We start from the raw sequence: 5,932 nt of genomic DNA on the forward strand, positions 1-5,932 counted from the left end.
CTTGTGGCCTCAGCTAACTCACGCACTTTTAATCTTCTATCCTTCAACACCATATCGTGGATTATATTGATGATTTCGGGAGTACTTGCTTCTACGGGCCTTTCTGAACGTGGTTCATCACTTCTTGATGTACGACCACGCTTAAATTCATTTACCCAGTTATAAACCGTTGCTAAGGCAGGGGCAGATGTGCCATGAACTGAGTCCAATTCATTTTTTATCTCATATGGAGTTAAACCCTTTAAATGAAAATGTTTGATTACCGCTCTGAACTCGTTTTTTTTTCATTTTTCTCAACGAACAATTTTTTTTTTCAATTGGTTATAAAAACACATAAACTCAGAAGATGTGGACTGTGACTGCACCATATATCTAGTTAGGAGTGGTGCTGACTGAAAACAGATTATTTGGAGCGATTCGCGCGCCATCTGTTGGTCATTCTAAGGACTTATTGAACTACCCTCGTATATATATATTTTACTTTGATAGATCTTTCGTTCAATTTTAAAATCAAATTTAAATTAATAAATTTTAAAATCAATATGAATATTAATTAAGACGCAACCGAATTCGAGGAAATAAATTGGACATAAATAAAATCAATTACAATAAGAAATGAAATAATTTATGGTTTACAAAATGATATTGGCACATCCAAACAGTACCAAATTTAGAAAATTTCTTGGCATAAATTAAAGTTTAAAACAAATTTTCCTTAAAAAATACGTTTTTTAATGCACTAATGAATCTAAAATCTGTTAAGAAACTCAAAACGGATGAAAAAAGGTAATAATATAGAATGAAAAGGTCGATTTTGGTTAGTCGATGATAATTATCTGCAAAAACTTTACGCCTATTTTTCATAGTTGTATCAAAATTTAATACTCACTTTGGCAAGTTTAATTTAAAATTCGAGAGATTCCTTTAATTCCTTTTCGGCTCTAGATAGGGTTGCACCGCAAAGAACAGCAATTTCAACCGTAAAATTGTAGTACGCATTGACAATCTTGTTACTGAACCCTTCTATTAAATATTCGCGAATAATACCGAGGAGTGGTTGGTCGACCTAAACAAAGTATTTTTTCACTTTAAATATTAAATTTAAATCCTACTTTCTTATTTTTTCCTTTAGGCGCAATTACACACATTTAAGACATATTTTGTGCTATTTAACGAGTCTACGGAAACCTAATACTGTCTTGACACCATCCTCTTTGATGGCAGCTATAGGAAAAAAGGGAATTACATTTCCATGCGAAAAATTTGTGTTGTATAATGTTCGGATTTTAAAATATACTCACATGTGTTCATGCAAGCATTCTACAAGTTTTTCGCTAATGTGATGGATCTTGGTTCATTTTTCTGAATATCCTCTTCAATGTTAATTTTAAGTTGGTTCTTCACTTTTTCTTCTATAAAACTATCTCTGTTGACAAAACCCTCATCTTTCGAGATCACTGCATTTTGCGTGTAATTACCGCCCCGCGCGTGTATGAACCGGCGCATCTCCCGAAAATAACGCAACCGTCTTACTGAATTCTGGGTCTGCTGTTGTTCCAAAAGTTTCGCGCGCCGTTCGTCTCTCTGTCGGGTCGCAGTATTCTCAAAATAAGAGAGTAGATGCTGGGAGATGTCTTGAACACAGAGCGCGCTGACGCTCGTGTGTGTTTAGCTCAACTGGAAATGAGTTAGGCGTATGGAAAACTCCATAATACATGAACTTCACGAGATTATATGAAATTTCAAAGAATTTCTGTAACCTTTGAAAAGGGCTTTAAAGGCTCGCATTAAGGGGCTTTAATGAATTTTTCAGGACTTTAAAGGATTCCATAATACTTCAAAAATATTCAGGGATTTCAAGGAATATCATCAGATTGTATGTAATTCCACGAGAAATAGAGATTTTTCCGAATTTTAAATATTTTAAGATCCTTCCAAATATTCCAAAGAATTTCATAGATTTCAATAATTCGAAAAGATTTTAAGAGATTTCAAAGAATTAAAAAGATTTTAGAGTATTTCGACTGATTCCAAAGAATTTGTAAGGATTAAAAAAATTTTCGAGGGATTTTAAGGGATTGAAAAAGGTATTTCTTCTGGTTTGAAAAGTTTTTACAGAATTTCGGAAGATTTTGAAGGAGTCTAAAGAAAGATTTTCATGAGTTGGATATATGTTCGTGAATTTAGAAGGATTCCAAGGAAGTATCAAGGGATTACAAAAATTTCAAGCATATGAGAGAAATATCATCGGATTTCATATAACTTCACGGGCTCTAAGAGATTTTATAATATTTCAAAGAAATGTTCACACAAGAATTAAGGAATTGCAAAGCATTTTAAAGACTCGATTATACTTTTAATATTTAAAGTTATAAAAAAATTTTAAGGATTTTTGGGCGTTAAAAAATATTTATAAAAACAGTCTTTTCAAAGCTTTTGAAATATTGACATAAATATATTTATGAAAGATTAACGATTACATACATTTTATTAATCTTTATTATGATCTCAATTGTTGAAAACAGGTTATTTTAGGTTTATTTTAGCTTTTTGAAAAATCTAAAAAAATACATTGATAGTATTTAATAATTGAATACATGAGCTTGTAATAAAAAAATGTAAAAAAAAAGATTTTGATAAATAATTTTTTCAGATGAGACAGCATTTTATACGTTTTAATTTTTGTGAAATATTTGAAAATTTTATTATGGATTGGTTTTTGCAATTTTGCATGCTTATTTTTATCTGGAACAATTACTTTTTTATAATTTGGACACCTTACACCAAATTTTTTCACAATACACTTTTCAGAAATGATGTTAAATAATTGCCTAACACATGTCACAAAGATAAAAGTTGTTAAAAATAGATGCACATGCAACTTAAAATTATCTCAAGAATAAAAAGTACACCAAAGGAAAATTTATACGCATAACTCGTGGTAAAGATTAGATAACATTTAACGTCTTTAAACTAATCGCTGGGAAAGTCTAGATGTCTTATTTTCAGAACTGTTTCAAAATCTTATAATTTCCCTCTCATTGTATTTCATTATAATCAAATAATTCCCTTTTTATTTAATTCACGAAAAAACAATCAACTTCGACTGTGAATACAGATAAACAATCAAAAATTCTTTAAATATGAAAAATAAATGTTTTTCCCCGTGTTAATAAATAATGTGACATTAATAATTGCATTCTTTTAGAAAATTTTGCATCAGGTGAAGGAAGTGTCTATGCTTACGAGTTACCGAAATTTTGGCACGAATAGTCTAGGCAGTTCGGTCTCTATTCACACCGGAAATAATTATTTATACTTTTACAGTAAAATGGATTATAGTTTTTATTATTTATTTAATAATTTTCATTTGCGAACATGCTTGCAAGATTACTGAAACTTTTTACCAACGACAGATGAGATTAAAATCGCGCATATCGATGTGTTTTGCATTAATCATTTTTACATTTGTGTAAAATTTGACCACCCTCTGTGCGGAAAACACCATGGCGGGGCCAGTGAAACGTTTCGTTGGCCCCAACATTATACAAAATCAACTTTATATGGGTGCATTATTTTTGGCTCAATTTGTTCAAATTTGTGCAACCAACTTTAACGCCTAGATACTACTCTCTGTGCGGAAAACAACATGACGGAGCTAGCGAAACGATTCGCTGGTCCCAACATTATCCAAAATAAACTTTAAATGGGTGTATTATTTTCTTCTTAATTTGTTCAAATTTGTGCAACCAACTGTAACCTCTAAAAACTACCTCCTGTGCGGAAAACACCATGGCGCGGCTAGCAAAACGTTTGACTGGACCCGCCATGGTGTTTTCCGCCCAGAGAGTAGTTTTTAAGGGTTGAGGTTGGCTGCACAAATTTAAAAAAATTAAGACGAAAATAATACACACATATGAAGTTGATTTTAAATAATGTCGGGACAAGCAGTACGTTTCGCTTGCGCCGCCATGTTATTGTCCGTACAGGGACTAGTTTTTAGGGCTTAGAGCTAGCTGCACAAATCTGAAAAAAAAATAATACACCTATAAAAAGTTCATTTTTGATAATATTGGAACCAGCGGTATGTTTTGCTGACCCGATATGGTATTTGCCACAAGGGGTGGTTTTAGGGGTTTAAGTTTGTTGCAAAAATTTGAACAAATTAATACGAAAATAATGCACCCATATAAAGTAGATTTTGGATGATTTCGGGGCCAGAGAAACATTTCGCTGGCCAGGCCATAGTGTTTACCGCACAAGGGGTAATTTTCAGGGTTTAAGGTTGATTGCACAAATTTGAACAAATTAAGGCAAAAATAATACACCTATTTAAAGTTTACGTTGGATAATGTCGGGGCCAGCGAAACGTTTCGCTGGACCCGCCATGCTATTTTCCGCACAGGGGGCAGTTCTTAGGGGTTGAAATTGGCTTCATAAATTTAAACAAATTAAGGCGAAAATAATACACCCGTATAAAGTTGATTTTGGATGATGTTGGGGCCAACGAAAGGTTTCGCTGAACCCGCCATGTTATTTTCCACACAGGATGTAGTTTTTAGGGGTTAGAGTTGGTTGCACAAATCTGAATAAATTAAGAAGAAAATAATACACCTATTTAAAGTTTATTCTGGATAATGTGGGGAACAGCGAATAGTTTCGCTAGCTCCGTCATATTGTTTTCCGTACAGCGAGTAGTTTTTAGGCACGAAGTTTATGTTGCACGAATTTGAATAAATTAAGACGAAAATAATGCACGCATATAAAGTTGATTTTGTATAATATCAGGACCAGCAAAACATTTTGCTGGACCCACCATAGTGTTTGCCTAACAGGGGGTGGTTTTGTAGGGGTTGAATTGGCTGCAAAATTTGAAATAATTAAGACAATAATAATGCACCCATATAAAGATTTTTTTGCACAAAGTCGGGACTAGCGAAACGTTTCGCTGGCTCCGTCATGCTCTTTTTCGCACAGGGGGTAGTTTTTAGGAGTTAAACTTGGTTGCACAAATTTGAAAAAATTAGGACGAAAATAATACACCACAAATTCTAATTTTGATTGCACATATTTGAACAAATTCTGCACTAAACATTTGGTTGAAAAAAAGCTAAATTTGTGTGAGCGGTGGTGCCAGCAAAATGGTTCTCAGTTGGACAACTATATAGGATGTGTGCTACGTGTTCGGGGTGTGCATGGTACGCCCTGCAGCTATCATGGGGAAAGTCTTGGCTCAAAATATGGTGACGGTATGTTAAGGTGGAAATGATACTATCTTGACATGCTAAAATAAAACCGTCCGTGCCCGACTTCAATCCGGGTGATTCAAGGAAAGCAAAAGTTAGCTCACATGACATTGCTCACTCCTAATACTGAAGTTAAGTCCGAGTGATTCAGCAGCTTCCTCCGTTGCTTTGTACAGAAACGCTCGTTTGCCCACCTCTTTGTGCTTCCTGACAGTTTTAAGAATATAGTCTCTTACATTTTCGACTCTATGTGCTGTATTCAGAATAATCCTGTTGTGAAGATATTCAAGACTCAATAATCCGCCACCAACTTGACGGTGTGAGATGTAGAGTCGCGGAATAGAAGACTTAAGATGAATGCTTTTGTTTATTTAAATAACCTTTTTTGTCCCGATATCAAGGGATCTAAGCTCGTTCTTCGTCCATGGAACCACTCCCAATGAATAGAGTACTACCAGGACGGCAAACATGTTTGTTTCAGATTCTTTGTTCCTCGCCGACGGTTCGGCAGACCTAATCTCACGGATGAGACGTTTGTATTTGCTTCGGAGAGTATCCTTTATAGATGTCACATCCTGAATGCGGCTCTATTACACGCCCAGATATATATAAGTCTCTCCAGCACAAAAGTGTCGTATAGCACTTCTATCGGAGCGCTTGTGTCGGAGCAATGTTTCTTTCACAAT

General features: G+C 34.4%; 1 protein-coding gene across 5 annotated transcripts in view; it reads right to left on the bottom strand.

The window, feature by feature from the left end:
• The window catches only part of LOC117169554 (neprilysin-2-like), a 28,710-nt gene that overhangs the window by 16,279 nt on the left and 6,499 nt on the right, over window positions 1-5,932 (bottom strand). For 4 of the 5 annotated variants that reach the window (XR_004466677.1, XR_004466676.1, XR_004466675.1 and 1 more), the window contains exons 2-3: window positions 1,302-1,677; window positions 890-1,066 (exon numbers count right to left, since the gene is read on the bottom strand). The gene's annotated coding sequence lies outside the window, so the exon portion shown is untranslated. The remainder of the gene's footprint in view (window positions 1-889; window positions 1,067-1,301; window positions 1,678-5,932) is intronic. The other variant, XM_033355979.1, reaches the window with a different exon arrangement.

Source organism: Belonocnema kinseyi, chromosome 3 (assembly GCF_010883055.1).
Source record: "Belonocnema kinseyi isolate 2016_QV_RU_SX_M_011 chromosome 3, B_treatae_v1, whole genome shotgun sequence".
In the NCBI taxonomy this organism is placed as follows: Eukaryota; Metazoa; Arthropoda; class Insecta; order Hymenoptera; family Cynipidae; genus Belonocnema; species Belonocnema kinseyi.